At 42.5% G+C, this 25572-nt stretch overlaps 1 protein-coding gene across 1 annotated transcript in view; it reads left to right on the forward strand.

The window, feature by feature from the left end:
• BACH2 (BACH transcriptional regulator 2) overlaps positions 1-25572 on the forward strand; it is a 381627-nt gene that overhangs the window by 341777 nt on the left and 14278 nt on the right. The window lies entirely within an intron of this gene.

Genomic DNA, 25572 nt, shown 5'->3' on the forward strand with positions numbered 1-25572 from the left:
CATTTGTAGTGTTTGTGTATGGAGGGGACACACACCTGTATGAAGGTGAAGGGCCTCCACAGAAGAAGCAGATAGATGAGGAGGGAGGGGGAGTGAACTGGAGGGACTCCAGGAAGAGAATTCCAGCTGTTTAGGGAATGAGGCTGTAAATTAGCAGGACTGCTGAGCTGGGAGAAGGGAGCGAGGGTTAACAATGATCTGAGAGAGAGAGAGGCAGTGTGAAGATGAAAGGGAGCAGGATGAGATAGTGGCTGAGATGGGGCAAAGATGCTGGGACAATAAAGACAGCTGGAGATGAGAGGCACAGATAACAGAACTGACCTGAACTGAAAGAGGAGGAACTGTTGTCAGGAAACTGCAAGGCTCCCCCCATGCACTTAGGGCCCCAGGGAAGTTCCCAGAGGTGCTTGTGCATTAAGGCAGCCCTAGGAAAGGACCCACTCTCAGTCCTGACACATTCCTCTGTTTTCTCTTGGCGCCCGGCAGGAGAGACACAAAGAGGGCATCCTTCCAGTAACTGCCACACCACACTGATCCGCCTCCCTCTCTGGGCCCCCTACAGGAGGACCGGAGGTCCCCCCCCTATCAGCAGCCCTGTCCGCAATGTCCACATTCTGCAGTTCTAGTTTTTCACAAAAGTCATTACGTTGTTCTGGAAATCTCAGCCTTGCTGATTTCCCATATTTCCATCCAATCAGGCATGCTGGGAATCCCTAGTTATATCAAACTCTTTTCTCCCTCATCTGATCCAATAGAGGTTTCAACGATCTTCTTCTAGCTAATGTCTCAGATGCAATGTCTGCAAAAATTTGCAACTTTCTTTCTCCAAATTTTATTTCGGGGATCTCCCGCAGTCTTTTCCATATTCTCTCTCTATCCTCATCATGATGGAAATAAACAATCTCGTCTCTTGGGATGTCTGGTGTTACTCCTGGCAGGCGTCTTAACCTATGTACTCTCTCAACTTTCTAAGGATCTGTGGCTAATCTACCTATTATTGGGTTAAACACCCTTCTTATTTTTTCCCGAATGTCTTCTTCATGCAAATGTTCTTGTAGTCCCCGAATCCTTAAATTATTTCTTCTCTCTCTATTCTCTTGATCTTCCAATTTGAATGAGAGCTTCCTCTGTTCCCTTCACATCTTTTCCACTTGCATCTCCAAGTTAGTAATCCGCAGGGCCTGTGTCTTAATTTTCTCCTCAACTTCTACTCTTGTTAACATTTTGTCCCCATTTTGGGGACATGATCCACCAATGTAAAAACAAAAGTATAATTGTATTTCTAAAAAACATGTGTTGAAAACACCTGGAGAAATTGTTAATCAATGCCTAGACCCTTGGTACCCAACATGCAGCTCACAAGCTGTTGAACGCCAATTTAATGAACTCATTGAACACGGCAGAACATGAAACTGGTCACAGCGATCACATGGCACAGGGTCAATCAAAATTATTATAAATGTAAACAAAGGCTGCATGTTGCAGCCACCACTGTGTTTCCTCTCACACATCAATCAGCTGTGAGAGGAAAAAGAGTGTTTCCAACTGTGAAAGAGTAAAGTAGCATATACAGAGGACGCCACTCTCCCAGCCAGTCTGTATGAGATAGTAACATGGAGCGTCCTCAGCCTATGCTCCATAAATCACACCCTCTGATGTGTTTTGCCCCATCCATTGTGTCTTAGTCATAGACCTCTGACTAAACCCTGATTGGCAGGGTATAATGTGTCGAAGGCCATGATTTGCGGAGAAGCATAGGCTGATCTCATATGGTGTGGCCGGGAGAGTGGTGTCCTCTGTGTATGATACGTTTGCCATTTTTAGATGAGAGCATATGGACACTGGCACCCCCATTCCTAAGGATCAAGGGAACAATCTCCTCCATAGCTTAGAGCAGTGCTCCAAGCTCTTCTTTTTCAGGTCATACCAGTAAAGTGTCACTAAACCAGTGCAGCCACAGTGTCCCTGATTGCAAGCCACCCCAGTCCCAGTGTTACCATTGCACCCAGCAGTAGTATCCCCAATTGCTAGTCATGGTGTCCACTGCAGCCAGCCAGTGTCACTGACTGCCACCAGACCAGTGTTCACCAGCAATAGGGTTCCCGATTCCCACCAAACCAGTGTCAGTGATGCCAGATCAGCAGTGTTCCTGATCGCTGCCACACCACTCAGTGTCACCAGACCAGTGTAAACCATCAACAGTGTTCCTGCTTGCCATCACACCAATGTGAGCCAGCAACAGTGTTCCTAATCAATGCCACACCCGTTCCAGGGTCTCAAGACCAGTGAGGCCAGCAATAGTATTCCTGATTGCCACCATACCAGTCACAGTGTCACCAGACAAGTGTAAGTCATCAGCATCTAGCCACAGCAGTGCCAGAGAAAGCTAGCACCAGTGTCTTGACCATAGCAATACAGTGTTACCATAATGACACTGTACTACGGGACGGTGATAAGGATTGTTTTTTTTACCACACTATGATTATGTATAACAGTGGTAATCACTGAATCACTGTTATAAGCAACCATTTTTATGAATGACATCCATTCATGAAGTGTGTACTATTGTGAAGCTGTGATTGGTCATAGTTATCACATGGTGCAGATGCACTGTGATTGGCCCTGTCTGTACCATGTGATAACTGTGACCAACCAACACAATTGTACACAATAAACAGCTATAAATGGAAGCCATTCATACATATGGCATGTGATTGGTCACAGCGATCACATGTTACCGTAGTGGCCCAGTAAACTGATCTGTCATCCTCTGTGCTTCGTGGACACAGCAAGTGACAGATCACACCACAGCGTGGCCCCATCCTTTGAGGACGTCATATGACCTGGAAATGAAGGAGGATTAACATACTGGTCTTCAGGGGATTACCGTATATACTCGAGTATAAGCCAACCTGAATATAAGCCGAGGTACCTAATTTTACCACAAAAAACTGGGAAAAACTATTGACTCGAGTATAAGCCGCGGGTGGGAACACCAGTGGGAAGAATCGTGCCTCATCATTGGTGTCAGTGGGAGGAATAGTGCCCCATCATTGGTGTCAGTGGGAGGAATAGTGCCCCATCATTGGTATTAGTGGGAGGAATAGTGCCCCATCATTGGTGTCAGTGGGAGGAATAGTGCCCCATCATTGGTATCAGTGGGAGGAATAGTGCCCCATCATTGGTATCAGTGGGAGGAATAGTGCCCCATCATTGGTATCAGTGGGAGGAATAGTGCCCCATCATTGGTGTCAGTGGGAGGAATAGTGCCCCATCATTGGTGTCAGTGGGAGGAATAGCGCCCCATCATTGGTGTCAGTGGGAGGAATAGCGCCCCATCATTGGTGTCAGTGGGAGGAATAGCGCCCCATCATTGGTATCAGTGGCAGGAATAGTGCCCCATCATTAGTATCAGTGGGGAGAATAGCACCCCATTATTGGTGTCAGTGGAATAGTGCCCCATCTTTGGTGTCAGTGGGAGGAATAGTGTCCCATCATTGGTGTCAGTGGGAGGAATAGTGTCCCAACATTGGTGTCAGTGGGAGGAATAGTATCCCATCATTGGTGTCAGTGGGGGGGGTGGAGGAATAGTGCCCCATCGTTGGTGTCCGTGGGGGGGAGGAATAGTATCCCATGATTGGTGTCAGTGGGGGGTGGAATAGTGCTCCATGATTGGTGTCAGTGGGGGGTGGAATAGTGCTCCATGATTGATGTCAGTGGGGGGTGGAATAGTGCCCCATCATTGGTGTCAGTGGGGGGGGAGGAATAGTGCCCAATCGTTGGTGTCAGTGGGGGGGAGGAAAAGTGCCCCATCGTTGGTGTCAGTGGGAGAAATAATGCCCCATCATTGGTATCAGTGACACCAATGATGGGGCACTATTCCTCCCACTGACACTTGCTGACCCCTGTTCCAGTATGGTGCTGCTGCAGCCAGCATATGTGGTTGCAGCAGCACCTAAGCACGGCACACTTATCTGCATCTCCTTCACTCGATTTTCGCGGGGCCGCTCAGCTCCGCCTCCTCGCCGGTGATTGGCCGCCTGTGTGCCTTTCCTGAGCTACAGTTCTGGCAGCCAATCACCGGTGAGAAGGCGGAGCCGAGCAGCCGCGCGAACATCCAGTGGACGAACCGAATGAAGGAGCAGCCGCTCTTCCTGGACCGGATCGTCATGGGACCGGAGCCAGGTAAGAGACAGCAGCCCCCTACCCACCCCTGTACTTTCCCTTCTGTTGGAAGGGGGGGGGGGGAGCCATCTGCAGACGTTGACTCGAGTATAAGCCGAGGGGGCCGTTTTTCAGCACAAAAAATGTGCTGAAAAACTCTGCTTATACTCGAGTATATACGGTAACTTTATTCCCTGACTACAAATTATACTGAGACTTGTTTATTTTTCCTTACTTTCATTTTTATAGTCTTAACATTAAGTCTAGGTTCACACTAATGCGGTGTGGTACATCACATGTGATTCATACAGGAACCGCACTGCATTCCTGTGCAAATCACATGCGATCTGTGTGCGGTGCGATTGGAGCCATACATTTTGTATGGCTCAAATCGCACCGGACCCGCACCAAAAAGGTGCAGGACCCTTTTTTGGGTCCGCACTAGAATCGGATCGAATGGGTATTCACACCTATGCGATCCGATTCTGCACCTCGCACCACATTTTGCAGACCGATTTCGGCGTGTTATTAACTTATACACACCCACATTGGTTCGCATGAACGAGGTACGATTCTGATGCAGTGCGAAAGTCGCACAGAAAACGCTGCAAATTCCACACCGCATCAGTGTGAACCCAGCCTAAAGAATATGCAAACCCAACACTTCATATTCCTGATGTGTATCTGCTGTGCTTGTATGAAAAAGTATCCTGTTCTCTTTGAATTGCTTCTTTTGTGTGAAATCCCTGGTGTAATTGTCAGTCTATCTGTTTTCCTAATAAAAACTGACCATGCTAAGCATGAGAGCACACAGCGGTCAGTTCTCTGGCTATGCTGGAAACTCAGTCTGCTCTCCTCCAATGATCAGACTTGTCATGACATGCCCTCCTGTACAGCCATTCACGAGGACGATCAGTGTTCTGCTGTTGGTCCTTCTTCACCTCTCTATACAGCTGAGAATAGAGGGAATGGTAATCACTTATAAAAAGGGGGGAAAAGGTAATTATAATGTTTTTTTTTTATCTATAAACAAACGATTTGCCTTTCATTTATATTTTAACCACTTGCCCTCCAGAGGATTTACCCCCTTCCTGACCAGGCCATTTTTACGATGCCCTGCTGTGTTACTTTAACTGACAATTGTGTGATCATGCAACGTTGTTCATAAATTAAATTTCTGTCCTTTTTTTCCCACAAATAGAGCTTTCTTTTGGTGGTATGTGATCACCTATGCAGTTTTTATTTTTTGCACTTTGAAAAAAAAAAGACTGACAAGTTTTAATAAAAAACAGTATTTTTGACTGTTTGCTATAAATCATATCCAGTAAAAAAAAAGTAAAATAAAATTTCTTTATAAATTTAGGCCAAAATGTAATCTGCTACATGTCTTTGCTAAAAAAAAAAATCCCAATACGTCTAAATGAGTTGGTTTATGTGAAAGTTATAGCATCTACAAATGGCGGTATATATACTGCAGGACTGCGGCGGGCATTCTGACACTGGGTGGTTACTAAATGCTAAATGACATCCTCTGTGACACTAATACAGTGATCATTGCTAATAAAAAGCACTGTCACTGTACTAATGACACTGGGCTGGAAGGGGTTAACATCTGGGGCGATCAAAGGGTTAACAGTATACTGTGTTGTGTTTTGCTATGTAAACAGCAATACAAAGTAGCCTGTCCATGCTGACAGGGGAGAGATCTGTCTTCTTTACACACATACCTCTCCCCTGTCAGCTGTCGATCACCGAGTTCTGGCCGAGAATCGGCAGCCGGGACTCAGTGATTGACATGCCAAGGAGCCAATAGTGGCAAAATCACGTGTATATACAGTGAGGAACAGAAGTATTTGAACACCCTGCGATTTTGCAAGTTCTCCCACATAGAAATCATGGAGGGGTCTGAAATTCACATTGTAGGTGCATTCCCACTCTGAGAGACAGAATTAAAAAAAAAAAATCAGGGAATCACATTGCATGATTTTTAAAGAATTTATTTGTCTTGCACTGCTGAACATAAGTATTTGAACACCTAAGAAACAGCAAGAATTCTGGCTCTCAAAGACCTGTTGCTGTGCCCTTAAAGTCCACCTCTACTCCATTCATTAATCTAACTTAGTAGCACCTGTCTGAGCTCTTTAAAGACACCTGTCCACCCTATAGTCAGTCAGACGTCAACCACTACCATGGGCAAGACCAAAGAGCTGTAAAAGACACCAGAGACAAAATTGTGGACCTTCACAAGGCTGGAAAGGGCTACGGGGCAATTGCCAAGCAGCTTGGTGAAAATAGATCAACTGTTGGAGGAATTGTTAGAAAATGGAAGAGGCTAAAGACGACTGTCAGTCTCCCTCGGACTGGGACTCCATGCAAGATCTCACCTTGTGAGGTATCACTGATGATAAGAAAGGTGAGGAATCAGCCCAGAACTACGAGGGAGGAGCTGGTCAATGACATGAAGAGAGCTGGGACCACAGTTTCAAAGGTCATTGTTGGTAGAACACTACACCGTCATGGTTTCAAATCATGCATTGCACGGAAGGTTCCCCTGCTCAAGTCATCACATGTCCAGGCCCGTCTGAAGTTTGCCAATGAGCATCTGGATGATCCAGAGGAGGCATGGAAGAAAGTCATGTGGTCAGATGAGACCAAAGTAGAACTTTTTGGTCTAAACTTCACTCGTCGTGTTTGGAGGAAAAAGGATGAGTTGCATCCCAAGAACACCATCCCTACTGTGAAGCATGGGGGTGGTAACATCATGCTTTTGGGGTGCTTTTCTGTGAAGGGGACAGGATGACTGCAATGTATTAAAGAGAGGATGAATGGGGCCATTTATTGTGAGATTTTGAGCAACAACCTCCTTCCCTCAGTCAGAGCATTGAAGATGGGTCGTGGCTGGGTCTTCCAACATGACAACAACCCGAAGGACACAGCCAGGATAACCAAGGAGTGGCTCCGTAAGAAGCATATCAAGGTTCTGGAGTGGCCTAGCCAGTCTCCAGACCTAAATCCAATAGAACATCTTTGGAGGGAGCTGAAACTCCGTGTTGCTCAGCAACAGCCCCAAACCTGACAGATCTAGAGAAGATCTGTGTGGAGGAGTGGGCCAGGTTTGCAGTGTGTGCAAACTTGGGCAAGAACTACAGGAAACGTTTGACCTCTGTAATTGCAAACAAAGGCTTCTGTACCAAATATTAACACTGATTTTCTCAGGTGTTCAAATACTTATGTTCAGCAGTGCAAGGCAAATAAATTCTTTAAAAATCATACAATGTGATTTCCTGAATTTGTTTTTTAAATTCTGTCTCTCAGAGTGGGAATGCACCTACAATGTGAATTTCAGACCCCTCCATGATTTCTAAGTGGGAGAACTTGCAAAATCGCAGGGTGTTCAAATACTTCTGTACCTCACTGTATACATGATTTTGCACATCCCTGCCGCCCTGTAGCAGTACTTCTGCTATAAGGTGGTCGGAAGCGGTTAAACTGAATGGGTTGTTTTAGAAGGTAAAGGTTTACAATCACTTTAAATGGACATTATTTTTTGGTTGAAATATGCCAGGGCCATATTGCTGGTGAGATATAGTATGGACATTGTTTGCCTTTTTTTTCTAAATTCCAGCTCCCCTATGTACAAATATACCATTACTTCTGTTGTGAAAATAGAAAAGATTTCTATTTATCCTACACAACCCTTACCTCTGTATCCAGCTGGCTGTATAAAAAAAAGTCTCTATTACTTCTTAGACCGACCTTAGGACGTGACACAGGAAGGAGTTCACAGCTGACATAGCACATGCATCTGCCAACCCCCCTTTCAGCATATCACTACCACCCACCTCCTCAGGTACAAGTTTTTCCAGTGCAATCAGTCAATATCATTCTCACTAAATACACAGCCATAGATCGTTCATTTGGCAGTGAGTGAGCATGAGCTGATCTATCAGATAACGGCCTATGTGGATAAGAGCTGTTGTACTGGAAAAAGGAGAAGTATGTCCTGGGTTCTGTAAAATTCACCATACACTATGCAATCTGATTGTACAATTTCCATTAGATCTACCATCAACTATGTAGGGCCTGCCTGATTGGATACAGAATGATTGGATAGAGGGTGTCTCCTCCTATTATATAGTTTTCATCATGTTGATGTTCTGGGTGGTGATTAACTTATGGTACATGTACGTATACTGTGACTTCTGAGGAACCTAACAGAGATACTTGCTAAATTTTGGGGCCCGTTGGCCCAAATTCTATAGTATGTGTACTGACTGGACTATATCTTCCGCACTGCTGACTCCTTGTGTTTGTTGGATTTATTACACCTGAGTTTGCGAGTTATAAAGACGTTTATGTAAGGGTTATATTGTGGTGAAGCTGTTTTTATCCAGTCTGTGTCACTTTTGTGGTCATCATTGTCCTTCGCCCCATTTTTGGACCTTTGAGACACCCTAATAAAAATCTCCCCTTTTCGGGTATATTTTACATCCAGTCTTATATATATTGCTCCCATACCCACCGGGGGGGGGGGGGGGGGGGGGAGATCCAGTCCTAGTGCTCTTCAGTTTGCTGGTCTCCCTAATAGATTCATTGGATGTCCTGCTTTCCCAAATACTCCTGAAGAAGCAGACAGAACTGCGAAACATGTTGAGAAGAAACTGGTCATATGTTTTAGACTGTATCATCTTGTCTATGGTACTATCTGTACCAGTCCACTTGTGAGAAAGCTTTTAGTGCCTTTTTTTCTGGCACAGTATTATTTTATGTATTTTATTTAATTTATTTAATAAAGCAATTTTATTTGAAACATATATGTTGTAATGTTTATGGCAGTACCATGAAATCTATATGGCCTCAAATACAACGCTTTTACTGTACAGTAATTTTTGGATGTAGGTACTCTTTTAAGATGGTGAATATTTCCTAGCTATCTAAAAGAGATTGTGCAATCAGATTGTGTAGTGTATGGCCCCCTCTATACACCTAAAATTAACTGGTAGCACTTTTGATGACATTAATTGTTGACAGCACACCAAACAGAAGCAAACACACATTTTTCCACGTGAAAAAATTTGCAAAAAACGCACAGTAAAAAATGTGCAACCTGCAACAAGCCAAAATGTCCCATGAGCTACTTTGCCACTTGTAGGGCAGCCCATTGCTACAATCAATGGGCTGCCCTCCAGGTGTCACAGGAAAAACAATACACAAAAGTATGCCCCAATATGCTAGGTGTGAATGGGGCCTGAAAGTGAAATTAGTTTGTTTACACAAGAATAAAGAGGCTCCATTCATATCTGTGTGTTACCAAATGCATGGCAGATTCTGTTTGGTTCAGAAAGATGCTGCAAATACACGAAAAAGCACAGTAAAAACGCACCATGCTCCACTCTAGAAAAAAGTTCCGGAGCTTCTTTGGGGCAGTTGTTGGGCTGTCCTATGCGTGATAAGTGGAGACACTCCAAAACGCCTGGAAAAAAAAAGTGTGGGAACATGAGTTCATGCTATGTGAAGATGTGAGCTAGGCCTGACAGCTGAGTGTCTCTATCCATTCCCTCCTATGTACTTGTATAAGAATGACCATACACTATGCAATCTGATTGTACAATCTCTGTACAATTTCCTTTAGATTTACCAGAACTTTGGAATAGAAGGACCTACCCAAACAATCTATTCAATTTGTATCAAATCAGACAGGCCCTTACACTACATCTATGTAGCTGACGGGAGATCTAAAGGAGCTTGTACAATCAGATTGTAATGTGTATGGTCACCTCAGGGGAGGAAGTAGAAAAGTGGGTAGAAATAAAACAAGAAGTGGTGGTATGAGGGAGGTGTGGTCCAATCTGGTAATACACGCCCTATCACACCCTTTCCTGTGATGCAACAACACAGTGAATGATGGGAGATGATATACAGGAAGTGATGCAGGCAGAAATAATTTTTTTAAACTCGGAAAGAAACATGAAATTTCAAAACATCTGTGAATGAGGTGAGAGATAAGAACACTGGGATGGCTGAACCAGAAATGATATTACAAAGGATTCTATTTATTATGAAAGGTGAACTTCTGCCCAAAAAAGTGAACTCAGCCTTTAACACTGAACTCCAGGCAAACGGCTAAATAGTGAGATTAAAAACACATACTGTCGCTGTTCTATTTGCCTAAGGGCTGGTTCACACTATGCCCTGATCTGAATCGCACAGGAACACGCTGTGTGTTCCTGTGCGATTCATATGTGGTGCGATTTCAAGCCCATTCATTTGAATGGGCTGAAATATCACTGCACCGTGCTAAAAGTAGTGCATGCACTGCTTTTTTTTTAAAAAAGCACGACAACCACATCGTATGGTACTTTGTACCATGCGGTTTGTTGCGGGCCGGTGCAGGTAAACGCAATGTGTTTGCAACCTGCGTTCAGGGTGTCGTTAACTTTAACTGAGGTCCGCAGCAGATCGTAAGGGCATTGTGATCGGAATGTGGAAGCCACACGGGAACACAGCTCTCCCGTGCCGCACTCTAATGTGAACGAGCCCTAAAGGTTTTATGTATGTCCATATAGTTTGTAAAGTTAGACAGCTTGTCACACTACACAGCCCTGCCTGGCAGAGCTGGAGACCTGGTATTAGTCTGCTGCAGTTCAGTAACATTTTCAGATCTCTTTCCCAGCCTGTAACTGGACAGTGAAGGGAGAAGCAGCAGAATGAAGAGCTCACCACTCAAGGTCATCTGCTTTCTCATCCTTTCAGTATGTTCCTTGCACTGCAGCACAACTGATTGGCTTCTTGGGCTGTTTCTCCCTCCCAGTCTGAGCTCTGCACTGCAGGAACTGTAGGAGGCTGATACCAGGTTAAAGATAAGGATTCAAGTTTTGGATTAGAACACCTATTAGGTCTTTATTGCTGTCCAGGGGCGGACTGACAACTCATGGGCAGGTGTGGACTGAGAACTCATGGGGCCCCCGGGCAATAGGGGATCATGGGGCCCCTGTGTCCTTGCCCAAACTCAAAAAAGCCTATGAAAAAGGTACCAGGGACATCTCATGGGGCCCCCTACTGACCCTGGGCCCTCGGGCAGTGCCCGAGTTTCCAAATGGTCAGTCCGCCCCTGCTCATGGGGCAATAGGGGATCATGTGGCCCCTGTATCCTTGCCCAAACTCAAAAAAACCTATGAAAAAGGTACCAGGGGCATCTTATGGGGCCCCCTACTGACCCCAGGCCCTCGGGCAGTGCCTGAGTTTCCAAATGGTCAGTCTGCCCCTGTTGCTGTCTGTGTGCCCATTAGGGTGATTCACCCTCTCTATTTGTCCTGTTTACCATTATCATTGCAAGTAAAAGAAGATCCCTAATTTTGGGTTTTCCCCAGAAAAGTAATAGAGGGGAAGTTATTCATTGGGGACACTAGTTCTTGTGACCTGGGTGTCCCCAAGGGATTCCATTAATTGGCAGGGATTTCCTCTCCCCAGTGGGACACAAATGGCAAAAAAAACTGGTTATAACCCCCCCTTACTTTATCCTATCTTTCTAAATGAAAAAAATGTTTTGCCTATGGTTCTACTTTAACTGCAAGTGCTTAGGGTGTAGTAATGAATACAGCTCTGCATTACATTGTGTCTTTTATTCCTGCCTAGATTTAAGCTTTGAAACAAGCTTGTGCAGATACAATAGAATGTATAATATACACTTGTTATTCCAATTACAGGTAAATACTGTACATTTTGTAATAGAGGAGGTTTCCCCTTAAGCAATATAGTATGATTATTGCTGCCAAACAATCTAGATGATCTGTGCACATTGCAACACTCCACATCATCAAGTCTAAAGTTAGTTGTCTCGTTTAAAGTGCAGTGTTCTCTGTGCTTATTTGGGTGTCTGATTCAGCTGATATCATATACTACAAAGGTACAAGGTCTGCTTTGGACTGGTTGTGTGAAGGGGAGTAAAGTACACATCTTCCAGCCAGAGCTTACACTGATACAGAGCAGCCAAACACTGCTGTTATTGTGCACTCTAACCCAGTTGGCTTACAGAAATAAAGTAAAATACAATTTTTTAGGGCAAGCAATATGAAAGAACATACTTCTGTTTACAGCTAATCTCCATGTTCTAGTGAACATTAAATATGCCGAGCTGGTCCAAACAAACTACTTCCTTCACTAACAGATGCAGAGTCTGTGAGCTCTACAGTTAGGTCCATATGTGTTTGGACACAGGCACAATTTTCATACTTTTGGCACTGTATGCACCGGAATAAATTAAAATGAAACAATCCAAATGACTCTGAAGTGCAGACTTTCAGTTTAAGAATAATAAGTGAATGTGAAGCAATCAGCCGCTATGCACCAAGGTAACCAAAACAAACCTTAAAAAATCAAAATGTATAAAATGTGAAGCGCTCAAATAAATTACAATAAAAAGATAAATGTAAATATAATCATAAAAAGAATCATGAATAATAACTAGTAAAGTTCATAAGGTGACTAAAGTGCTCCTAGGAATCCTGCATTTTTTATAATTCGGTGCTTGTGCGATCTAGTATGGAAGAAATGCGCACTCACCGGAGCCATAGTAAAATGTGCCTTTATATAATATATCCTGATGTCATCAAGGTTATCTGAAATGGGGCAGGGATGTGGACGACTCCTTCTCAGAATATGTGGATCCTGGGGCTTTAGGTGTAGATCAAAGGAATGCCAGAGTCCCCTTTAAGGGATGGATGGGTGCAGCTCACCAAGTGTACAGGAAGCTCCCTCTCTGGAAACTGGATACTGTGTTGTCTGAAAGTTAATTCTCTCACCTGCTGAACAGCACTCATGGAGGAGGTACAGGACACACACCGGGTGATAGGATGGGACAGGCAGCCAAGTCCACACAGCCAGGCGACACTTCCCCGGACCATCCACTCTCATACAATTCATCAATCCGACCGCAACTGCAACGTCACCATTCTTTCACCAGACTTTCAGCTTTATTTCAAGGGGTTGAACATAAATATCGAGTACAAATTTTAGGAACTGCAACCATTTGTATGCACAGTCCCTATATGTTCAGGGGCTCAGATGTAATTGTACAAATGAATCCTTTACTAGCAATGACTGCCTGAAGTCTGGAACCTATGGACATTACCAAAGACTGGGTTTACTACTTTCTGATGCTTTGCCAGGCTCTAACTGCAGCTTTCTTCAGTTGTTCTTTGTTTGTGGGTCTTTCTGCCTTTAGTTTTTCATTCAGCAAGTGAAATGCATGCTCAGTTGGGTTGCGATCAGGTGATTGACTCGGTCATTGCAGAATATTCCACTTCTTTTCCTTCAAAAGCTCCTGGGTTGCTTTTGCAGTGTGTTTTGGATCATTGTCCATCTGTACTGTGAAGCGTCGTCCAATCAACTTTGCTGCATTTGGCTGAATCTGGGCTGACAGTAGATCTCTAAACACTGCAGAATTCATCCGGCTGCTTCTGTCTTCTGTCACATCATCAATAAACACCAATGACCCAGTGTCACTGGCAGCCATGCATGTCCATGCCATCACACTGCCTCCACCATGTTTTACAGATGACATTGTGTTCTTTGGATCATAAGTTGTTTCAAGCCTTCTCTACACTTTTTTCTTCCCGTCATTCTGGTGCAGATTAATCTTAGTAAAAATGTTTTTCCAGAACTCGTCTGGCCTTTTTAGATATTTATTTTTGGCAAAGTCTAATCTGGCTTTTCTGTTCTTCAGGCTTATGAATGGTTTGCACCTTATGGCGAACCCTCTGTATTTGCTCTCGCCAAGTCTTCTCTTGATTGTAGACTTTGACAATGATACGTCCACCTCCTGGAGAGTGTCCTTCACTTGTCTGGATGTTGTGAATGGGTTTTTCTTTACCATAGAGGGGATCCTGCGATCATCCACCACTGTTGTCTTCTGTGGATGTCCATGCATTTTTATTTTGCTGAGCTCCCCAGTGCGTTCTTCTTTCCTCAGAATGTACCAAACTGTTGATTTGGCCACTCCTAATGTTGCTGCTTTCTCTCTGATGGATTTGTTTCATTTTTGAAGCCTTACAACGGCCTGTTTCACTTGCATGGACAGCTCCTTTGAACGCTTGATGTAGGTTAACGGCAATATATTCCAAATGCAAATACTACCCTTAGAATCAACGCCAGACCTTTTACCTGCTTAATTGATGAAGAAATAATGGAGTAACCCACACCTGGTCATGAAACAGCATTTGATTCAATTGTTCAATTACTCTTGGTTCCTTGAAAAAGGGGGATGGCTACTCTTAAGAGCTGTAATTCCTAAACCCTTCTTCCAATTTGGATGTACATACCCTCAAATTAAACCTGAGAGTTCAGCCCATATCCATTATATACCTATAGCTTGAATATGTTTTGGTAAATACCTGAAAAAATCTAAAATTATGCCTGTGTCCAAATATATAGGGACCTAACTATATATAAACTTAAAGTGGTTCTAAAGGCTCAAGGTTTTTTTACCTTCATGTATTCTGTGCATGAAGGTAAAAAACCTTCTGTGTGCAGTGCCCCCAATCCCCTCCATTGAGCACCCTCTGTTCCAGCGACATTCTCAATAGCCTCTGCTGTCTGGGGACTCTTCCTCCTCATTGGCTGAGACAGCAGTGGGAGCCCATTGGCTCTTGCTGCTGTCAGTCACAGCCAGTGACGAGGAGAGAGTGGGGGCGGGGTTGAGCCACAGCTCTATGTAGGTTATGGACATGCATACAGCAGCGGCTCAGGTTAGCGTCTTTACATGGGGGCATTGCTCGAGGGGGAGGAACCAGGAGCACTGGCGGGACCCAAAAAGAAGAGAATTTGGGCTGCTTTGTGCAATATCACTGCACAGTGCAGGTAAATATAGACATGTTGTTATTTAAAAAAACAAAGCTTTAGTGTCACTTTAATGTAGCATGAGCTACATAGAGTATACAGTACTGTGTTCCAACAACAGGATGGGAAATTCCCATCCTGCTCGCACAACAAAATCAAGTCAAGCTGAGCGCTGCTCAGCCATTCACTGGAAGCTTTATATTCTGTGAATGAATACAAAGCATCTTCTGAATGGATGAGGCGGAGAGGCAGACGGATGATGTCACAAACTCCCCCACAGCCGGAAAAAACTTGATTTTGTTCCTGGAGTGGGACAGGAGGTTCCAGTTTGGTCCAAACAAACAACACTTTTTTTTTTTTTTTTTAAAGGTAAACTATTTACACTTCACTAAAACCTGGAGAACAGCTTTAAATAAAATATTTTCTTTATTATGTAACGTCAGAATTTCTAAATACTAATAACTGTTAATCTTCTAAACCAGATTTGTTGTCAGTGTCAACCCTTTATTTTAAGTCAATGGTAACATCTTAGTCCTCACCCGTAATTTGCAGCTGTGACATGTGAAGGAAAGTGGCCACACGCAACTTTACAAATGGTGATTTTTTTTATTTTTTTTTTTTAATTTTGGGGATAGGTTTGACACAAGCAGGCCATAGGAACTTCTGATGCATTTGGAGAGCTTCAGTGTCCTTCTTTGAGGCTGCTTATGACTAAGTGTTAAAGTACAAGTTGAGAAAGAATCTACATTGAAGTTTAATTGCAGTGCAAAAATGTAGCTACTATATTTCATCGATTAAAAACTTAGATGCATTTGGAGAGGAAATGACATTTTTTAGACATAATTTTTAAAAGATTCCTAATTTTAAAAGAATCTTAGTTTTGGAATGGAGAATATGTGAAACTGAGGATGTGGTTTATCCTTTAGAACATGATATGCAAAAACACATTGGTTTTGCATTTATTCTTTGAAGGACTTTTTGTAAGGAATATGCAGAGTAGAGATAGACTATCTTGTAGGGAGACTAAATCACAATTTGTGTTCTATTGCACGTGTGTGTGTGTGTGTATATATATATACACACACACACACACACACACACACACACACATATATATATATATATATATATATATATATATATATATATATATATATATATATATATATATATATATATATATAAAATAACAATCTAGCTATAGAGGAAAAAAATCCCTACAGCTGGAAAAATCTTCACTTCAAAGATGTCGGTCCTCTTCCAGTTTCTGAACTTCCAGCACAACCATAGTTGCTTTAGGTTCTCGGGAAAAACAGCAGTGCAAATGGTCCAATGAGAACACATGAACTCCTTCCGCCTCCTTCGATATGTTTTTTCATTAATTACACTGTTAATAACATGATCTGTGAATGGGAGAGAGTCTAATCAATCACAGGATTCGCTTCCACCTTCACTTAGCATTACAGGCAGTGTCATCAATGAAATAACTTTTCTCAATGGAGGATTAAGGAAGGGGACAAGTCCCTGTCGGACCCACCTGCACTAATGGAGTGCCTAAAGATCCAAAGCTGTCATTGTACAAATTTCAGAAGACAGGAAGAGGACATGCATCCTCGCAGTGAAGATTTCTCTAGGATCCAGCTGCCTGCACAACATGGTACATACTTCCCAGGCAAGTGATATGACTAAGAAAAAATGAGGAAGGGTTGTAACAGCGCAAACACTGCAAAGTCCTGGGAAATGGTAGTATGGGGTGATCGTGGTATTAGTGGCTACTGTATGAAGAGCGTAGGATTCCATGTGGCACTGAGGGCAAGGCTTTCAAATAAGCTGTAGCAACTTCTGTAGATGAGAAAAAGGAGAGAAGCGCCTCTAAGTGCAATAAGTCTTTTAATTCAAGTCTAAATGTAGAAACACTCACATGTGTGAAGTAATCATAAGCTTAAAAACCGTGGTTAACAATAGTTAACGGTGGGGTGGTAACCCGGGTGAAGAGCCGTCATCTCTCTGCGATGTGGGGAGGTCAGCTCTCGGCTGGAACAGCGTGGTGGCTGGAGGGGAACTGCGGTGAGGCCGGCGTGCACGTCCTCCCTCAGAGCCGGATGGAACGCACGCTGGAACGTAGCGGCGGCGTGGCCATGATGACGTCAGATCCCAGAGTGCACTGCGACGCGTTTCGGAGCATGCACTGGCCATGGAAGGCGGAAGTGCACTCCTTTTTCAAGCAGCTCATCGCAGTAAGATGACAGCTCTTCACCCGGGTTACCATCCCATCGTTAACTATTGTTAACCACGGTTTTTAAGCTTATGATTACTTCACACATGTGAGTGTTTCTACATTTAGACTTGAATTAAAATACTTATTGCACTTAGAGGCGCTTCTCTCCTTTTTCTCAAGTGATATGACTAAAGCTGTACATTTTTTTTTTTTTTTAGCTAAACTTCAGCTTTACATCATGATTGCTATGTTTAATGTTTCATCAGTAAATAATGTGTTGCATGTGTATATACATGTAGGTGGCAATATTAAATTCAGGCTAGGATGCAATACATCCATATTTGTGCCACTAGATACCCTTTCCTACTGTAGACCAGGGGTCCTCAAACAGGGGCGTATTTTTCGCAAGGAAGGGACACTAAGTACAGGGGTGGGCAAGGCTTCTGCTGTAGCTTACCTGGCTCCAGTCCCAGTCCCATGACGATCCAGTCCAGGAAGCGCTGCTCCTTCATTCACTCCAGCCACTCCCACACTCCTGCCGCTCGGCTCTGCCTCCTCACCGGTGATTGGGTGCCAGAACTGTAGCTCAGGAAAGGCACACAGGCGGCCAATCACCTGCGAGGAGGCGGAGCCGAGCAGCCCCGCGAACATCGAGTGAGGGAGAGGCCGGAGTGCAGAAGGACAGCTGACAGGTAAGTGTGCCATGGTGATGGTGCTGCTGCAACCATGTATGCTGGCTGCAGCAGCACCATGCTGGAGCAGGTGTCAGCAAGTTAAGTGTCATTGGTGTCAGTGGGAGGAATAGTGCCCCCATCATTGGTGTCACTGATACTAATGATGGGGCACTATTTCTCCCTCCACTGACACCAACGATGGAACACTATTCCTTCCCCCACTGACACCAATGATAGGGTACTATTCCTCCCACTGACACCAATGTTGGGACACTATCCCCCCCCCCACTGACACCAATGACGGAGCACTATTCCCCCCCCCCCACTGACACCAATGATGTACTATTCCTCCCACTGACACCAAAGATGGGGCACTATTCTTCCCACTGACACCAATGATGGGACACTATTCCTCCCACTGACACCAATGATGGGACACTATTCCTCCCACTGACACCAATGATGGGACACTATTCCTCCCATTGACACCAATGTTGGGACACTATCCCCTTCCCTCACTGACACCAATGACGGGACACTATCCCCCCCCCCACACTGACACCAATGATGGGGCACTATTCCCCCCTCCCACACTGACACCAACAATGGGGCACTATTCCTCCCCCCACTGACACCAATGATGGGGCACTATTCTTCCCACTGACACCAATGATGGGGCACTATTCCCCCCCACTGACACCAATGATGGGGCACTATTCCCCCCCACTGACACCAATGATGGGGCACTATTCCCCCCACTGACACCAATGATGGGGCATTATTCCTCCCCCCATTGACACCAACAATGGGACACTATTCCTCCCCCCACTGACACTAATGCTGGGGCACTATTCCTCCCACTGACACCAATGATGGGGCACTATTCCTCCCACTGACACCAATGATGGGGCACGTTTCTTCCCACTGACACCAATGATGGGGCACGTTTCTTCCCACTGACACCAATGATGGGGCACTATTCCTCCCACTGACACTAATGATGGGGCACTATTCCTCCCACTGACACTAATGATGGGGCATGATTCTTCCCACTGACACCAATGATGGGGCACTATTCCTCCCACTGACACCAATGATGGGGCACAATTCTTCCCACTGACACCAATGATGGGGCACTATTCCTCCCACTGACACCAATGATGGGGCACTATTCCTCCCACTGACACCAATGATGGGGCACTATTCCTCCCACTGACACCAATGATGGGGCACTATTCCTCCCACTGACACTAATGATGGGGCACGATTCTTCCCACTGACACCAATGATGGGGCACTATTCCTCCCACTGACACCAATGATGGGGCACTATTTTGCTCCATAAGACACACTTGGGAGGAAATGTCTGTGTGTCTTATGGAGCAGCTGGCCCAGTATTCCCGCCGCCGTTGTATGTCTCTGGTCATCTCCTGTACTGTGTCCGCATTTGTTCATAGTTTTTTTTTTTTTAAACTATAGTCCGGCCCTCCAACAGTCTGAGGGACAGTGAACTGGCCCCCTGTTTAAAAAGTTTGAGGACCCCTGCTGTATACGCCTAACAGCTAAAATGTTAGCAATACACTTGATTGCAGTAATCCATACAATTAAAAAAGACAATCAAACAGGCTTTTTGTGTAATACTTCTAGGCCCCTAATATATAATGTTTTTTAAATGTACAAATAGCTCCAGGTAATATGGGAAGTGGAACAATACTACCTCTAGATGCAACTAAAACCAAATAGTACTGAGTGACATAATTTGTGGGCAGTGATGAAGAATAAAGTATAGCTTTCGAAGCAATTGTATGATAATCTGATTGTTAGTACACAACTTTTGAGAGCTGATCAGGACAGAACATGCAAACTTATGCGATGTGATAATCACAAACATCTTTCTTGTATGATACCAGGTTGTTTGATTTTTGTCAATTCAGTACAATTTTCGTCCCAAAATAGAATACAAATACGATACATTCACTTCCAATTTTTATTCTATCATACAATTTTTTTTGTAACTTTAGTAACCTCTTCATTTTCAATATGGAGACTAGCATGTTTAAAAAAAAATGGATGATCATTCGTCCAACATTCTCAGTGTGTGTACCAGGCTTTACAGTGCGGCACTGATCAGGGGATGCCCCCATCCCTAATAATGTTTGCAATAACTATTGAACAATTGACAGTGCTGTCTCAAGGCCATAGGGTGTGTCAGAGAGGATGAATGGTCAGCGTTATTAAGGGTGATTCCTTCAGTCTTTCATTGGACTTTCAGGGAGTTAATCAGTATTATCCATAGGATTTATAGTATTCCCTATTCACTTTATAGAGCAGGCCTTTGCTATAGCCCTAATTGTACTAAATGTGGACAGACCCTGGGAGATTTCATACATTTTTTTTGGAGATGTCCTAAGTCGGTGAAATGTTGGAAAGATGTTATTCAGCATATTTATGCTGTCTTTAAAACAAATGTTTCATATATTTTCCATATATACATATATCTTCCAGATATTTGTGTTTTGGGAAGGTAGATGTTCTGGAAAACCAAGTTAATCTGAGAATGGAAGTGAAAAAGTGTTTCTCGCTTGAAAGTAGATTGTACAATTGTGGAATTCAGCACATCCACTGAAATGGGGGAATGGATATCAGCAGTCAATTTAAATTTGAAATTAGAACAATTGGCTCATCAGAATAAGAAAGCGGTAAACTCATTTTAAAAGATTTTGTGAATTGGCTTCAGGTACCTGGCCTAGTGTCAAAATGGTGAGACTATAAAAGATATTATAAGTTTGAGTATGTCAGAGAAGAAAACTTTTTTCTGGACCAAAGGGAAAGGAGATACGTATATTAAAATGTGTAATATTTGAAATATGTTAGGTTTGTAACACACTAGCTGCATGATAACAGAGTGCATTTGGGAGAGAGGGACAAATCAATGTCACCCTACAGTGCCTAAACAAGGACTTTCATTGCAGGATCTTTGGGTATTTTTTTAATAAAAGCTGCAGTTTTAAAAAAGATGAAAAATTTGTACTGAAACTATATTAAAATTGTAAAGTTTATATAACATAATAATGATTGGGCTTCCATACACCTAAACTCTCTTGGTCTAATACTGAAATATTCAGTCAGAATTGCTAATTGTTTCCTGTGAAGAAACCATATATATACAGCCTTAGCAGCACAGGGATATTCCAGGGTCATGGCTGCAACTGCAACCATGATCATGGTATTGTTTCTTTCAGCTGACAATCAGCTTCTAGTAAAAGTGATCTAGTGCCTTTACAGCCACCCAATCACGTATACAGTGCTCACAAGCCCCCCTGCCCACCGCCATTCCACCAAAGAGCTCAGGGGCCGCTGCAAGAAGTTGGATTAGCTGCACACAGAGGAGATGGAGGAACTTCCATTCCTCCATCTCCTCTGTGGCTAATGAAACTGGAAGCAATGAGGATTTTGTAATTTCTGGTTTCATTGCTGTGTTTTCCTTGCAGGTACAGCCAGGGAAGCATCTGATCAAACCAATCTGTTTCGTCAGATGTTTTGATGGACATGGGAGACATTAGGGGTCTAATAAACCCCCGATGTCTCAATAAAGTGTTCCTTCCACTTGCCCAAAGCTATAACAAGGGGATTGTTTACCCTTTGTTGATAGGAATAAAATTAGATCCAAAGGTTAAAATAAATAATATTTTTAAAAATTGAAAGCACCCCTCTCCTGCTGTACATGCAAATGTGCACGTAGGTCCAGCACACATTTGTAAATGATGATTGCACCACACATGTGAGGTATTCCCACAAACCTCAGAGTAAGAGCAATAATTCAGCACTATAGTTCACTTTTAACTCTAAACTAATAACCTGTAAAGGCTATGGACACATTTTAGGCACCATAGTTTACCATTTTAAATCTTGACATATTTGTTATCTATTTTCTCAACATAACATAATTTTTTATATTTTACAAAAAAAATGGTATTGTGTTTGTGTGCAATAAAATTCATGTAGCTGTGTTTTTTCAGAAAATATGCATTTGATAAATGGCTCTGCAAATATCATGAGACATAAAAATTTGCATCAGCCACCATATTTTCTCTACAAGGCCTGTGCTTTCAGGTAACATATAATGGTTTGGGGTTCAAAGTAATTTTGTAACAATTTTGCCATGTATGTGAAAATTGCCCCAGTAGGCAAGTGGATAGGAAATGACCAAACCTGTGCTTATATCTACCTTCTTTATCACCTTTTCATAAGACTGGTGGATGCTATGCTACACTTCTCTTGGCCAATTGTTTGTAAAATCCCTTCTGTAATTCCTGCTTAAGTGAACAATGGTGTAATTACATTGTCGCTCACTGTAGTGAATGAACCCAGGAGTCTCTGACTCCTGGTCTGACCTGCCTACTAGCTTAGCCCTGTTTGATGGACAGACCAGTAGACTTCTATCTGTAGCAGGTCATACACTAGTAGAACTTCGATGACTTGACGAATGTCTTGTGAAAGTACTTCAAAGTTTTCTTCGCTTTTAGCATTTGATTTTGGAACAAATGGACTTTCCCAAACAAAAGCCACATACACTGTTAAAAGTGTGTGAGAAAATTCCATTTCCCCCTTCAAAATTTTTCATCACTGCAGTAGGAAAATAACTTTGAATGTATGTACGCCTTTAACAATTAGGAAAATCAAAAGAATGTTTTTAAAACAAAAACAATTGAAAGTTTTACTAGTGTATGGCTAACTTTAGATTCCTGTCAGTCTTTGAAATAAAATCACCTAATTTTCAAATTAGTACAGTGCACTGTTCTTAAGGTTGAGATAAATAACATAACTTGTCTAAAGGCTACACCAAGAGTTACTTGTTGATCCGTTATGAATTTGATAACCATTTGATGAATTCTTTTAATTATTTTATTAGTTTGTCAATGTAATCTAATGGCTGGATTTCAGGAAAAAATGCTTGCTATCTGCTATTCATTTAAATAGTTGAGTTCCTGACTACTGTACATTGCATAAGCAATTAGTGCTTTCTAGTGGTAAAATGTAGGTACTGCAGGAATATGTTTTGTCAATTTTTACGTTGTTGACAGATTTGTTTTTGTAGTTTTAAAGTAATTATTTCTATCTGAATAAGTAGTAGTACTAAATTGTATTCTAGAAGCATGTCTGTAATTTGGTGAATAGTGATAACAAGGCAAATTGTTGATATTTAAAAATCTTAACTTGCCTGGAATAAAATAATGCATGTCATTGTATGACATTATAACATTATGACACAATACATGGATATAAACAGAAGGTTTGTTATAATGCAAGTAACTATATAAAATGACATTATCACACAATACACGAAGATATCAACCGAAGAGTCATTAGCACCTTTTGCATAAATTGTCAGATATGCCCGCATGTGGGATCTGTAAACAGATTAAGCTGGCCACACAATAGTAGACTTTCAAACTATTATTTTTAACATTCAATTTTGAAAAAATAGACTTTACTGAACTAAAACCACATATACAGTTAGACATTTTTCATCCTGCTCCTTCAGATATTCTCCTCATTGCAGTCATAAATGAACATCCATATGATCCCAATAAAAATTACAAAACTGAGTGACTTTTTACAAATGAAAATTTAAAATAAAATTCTACTAGTGTATCGTCCATTTTACTGAAATGAGTTGTATATTACACTGGCAATTCCATACTAAATTCTGATATTAGGAAGATAATACATTGGGGTTGATTTAAAAAAGGCAATTTGCACTCCTTTTTCCCAGAGCTTAGTAAGTGTAGTGAAACTTCACTTTGTAATGAATACACAGTCAGATGCAAGGAAAATATATATATAAAAAACTGCATTTTTGCTTTCACATGATTGAATTATGGAGATCAGTAGATCTTCATCCCAGCCACTAAGCTCTGGGGAAAATCAGTGCAACTGCACTTGCAAAGTGCACAGTCTATTTACCTTTGGTAAAACGGCCCCATTGGGAATGTTTTACTAAAGGCAAATAGACTGTGCACTTTGCAAGCACAGTTTTTCCAGAGCTTAGTGAATGAGGTGAAGCTTCACTTTGCAACGAATACCCAATCATATGCAAGGAGTAAAAAAAAAACTATGATGTTTGTGTGCACATCATTTCATGGGGAAAGTCAGCAGAGCTTGCAAAGTGCACTGTCTGTTTGCCTTTAGTAAATCGACTCTTTTGACTTTTGGTAGGGATTCTCTAGCTGTAAAAAAAAGTTAAAATAAACAATGTCCCTAAGCATTTATGACTTCTAACTTATCCTTATTGGTTATTCTGACCATTTTTTTTACATTTGCCCTTCTGCGGCCAAGCAGCCTCATTGAAGTCAATGGACACTATTTTGCATTGAAGTTGATAGGAAGTGATTATGCATTGAATTCAATGGGATGTGATTTTGCATTGAAGTCAATGGGACGCGATTTTGCATTGAAGTCAATGGAGCGTGATTTTGCATTGAAATCAGTTGGGCACGATTTTGCATTGAAGTCAATGGGTACGATTTTGCATTGAAATCAATGGCATCCCATTTACTTCAATGCAAAAACGCTACCCATTGATGTCAATGCAAAATCGCCTCCCATCAACTTCCATGCAAAAACACCTCCCATTGACTTCAATGCAAAATGCCTTCCATTAATTTTAATGCAAAAACTCCAGTCAATACCAATCCTATGTGAACACTTATCTTCACATGCCAGTCTACTCTATCACTTGCAAGTCTGGGCTGCACCACAACAAGCTCACACAGGATTCTTTTTGTAAGGGCACTCAAAGACGCAATGCGTGTGGATCGCATCCGTGTCAACCACCTCAATAGGAACACATAATATCTAGCCTGTCATGCAAATCTGTGAGTTTGCAAACGCATCCAGAATTGCATATGTGTGAACCAGGGTGGTCCTATTCACACCTGGGCATTCTGGGATCACAGAAGAATTGCCGCCCAGGTTCATTGTTTTAAATGGCACCTAAAACATGGTGCATTGTTTTCAATGCAGCTCTGCTCCCTGTCAGTTCCCAGCACACTGTTTCTGAGAGCAGAGTTTAGCTCTAGGGATCTAAGGTTCCTGTAAAGTACACACCCCCGCCCCCTAGTAAAACACTCCAATCACACAGTTAACCCTTTGATTGCCTAAAAAAGTTAACCCCTTCCACCCCAGTGCCATTAGTACAGTGTCAGTGTTTTTTTTTTTTGCACTGATCACTGTATTGGTGTCACCGGGGGTGTCAGTGACCCCAAGTCCGTTCCCCCCAGTGTCAGAATGTCCACTGCAGTCTCGCAGTCCCGCCATAAGTCGCTGACCGCCGACATTATTAGTATAAAAAAAAATTGAAAATCCAGTATCTGTACCGCCATTTGTAAACACTATAACTTTCACGTAAACCAATTAATTTACACATATTGGGATTTTTTTTTAGCAAAGTTGTTGTAGAATACATTTTGGACTAAATTTATGACGAAATTTGATTTTTAAATTTTTTTACTGGATATGTTTTATAGCAAAAAGTTCAAAATATTGTTTTTTCTCTCAAAATTGTCAGCCTTTTTTTTTTATAGAGCAAAAAATAAAAAAGGAGATCAAATAGTTGAATTATCAGTTGAATTAGTGCAGCGCCGAGTAGCAAAAAGAGGCCTGGTCAGGAAGGGGGGTA

The sequence above is a fragment of the Staurois parvus genome, unplaced genomic scaffold (genome assembly GCF_062004578.1).
Source record: "Staurois parvus isolate SC_StPar_1 unplaced genomic scaffold, SC_StPar_1.0 ptg000048l, whole genome shotgun sequence".
Lineage (NCBI taxonomy): Eukaryota > Metazoa > Chordata > Amphibia > Anura > Ranidae > Staurois > Staurois parvus.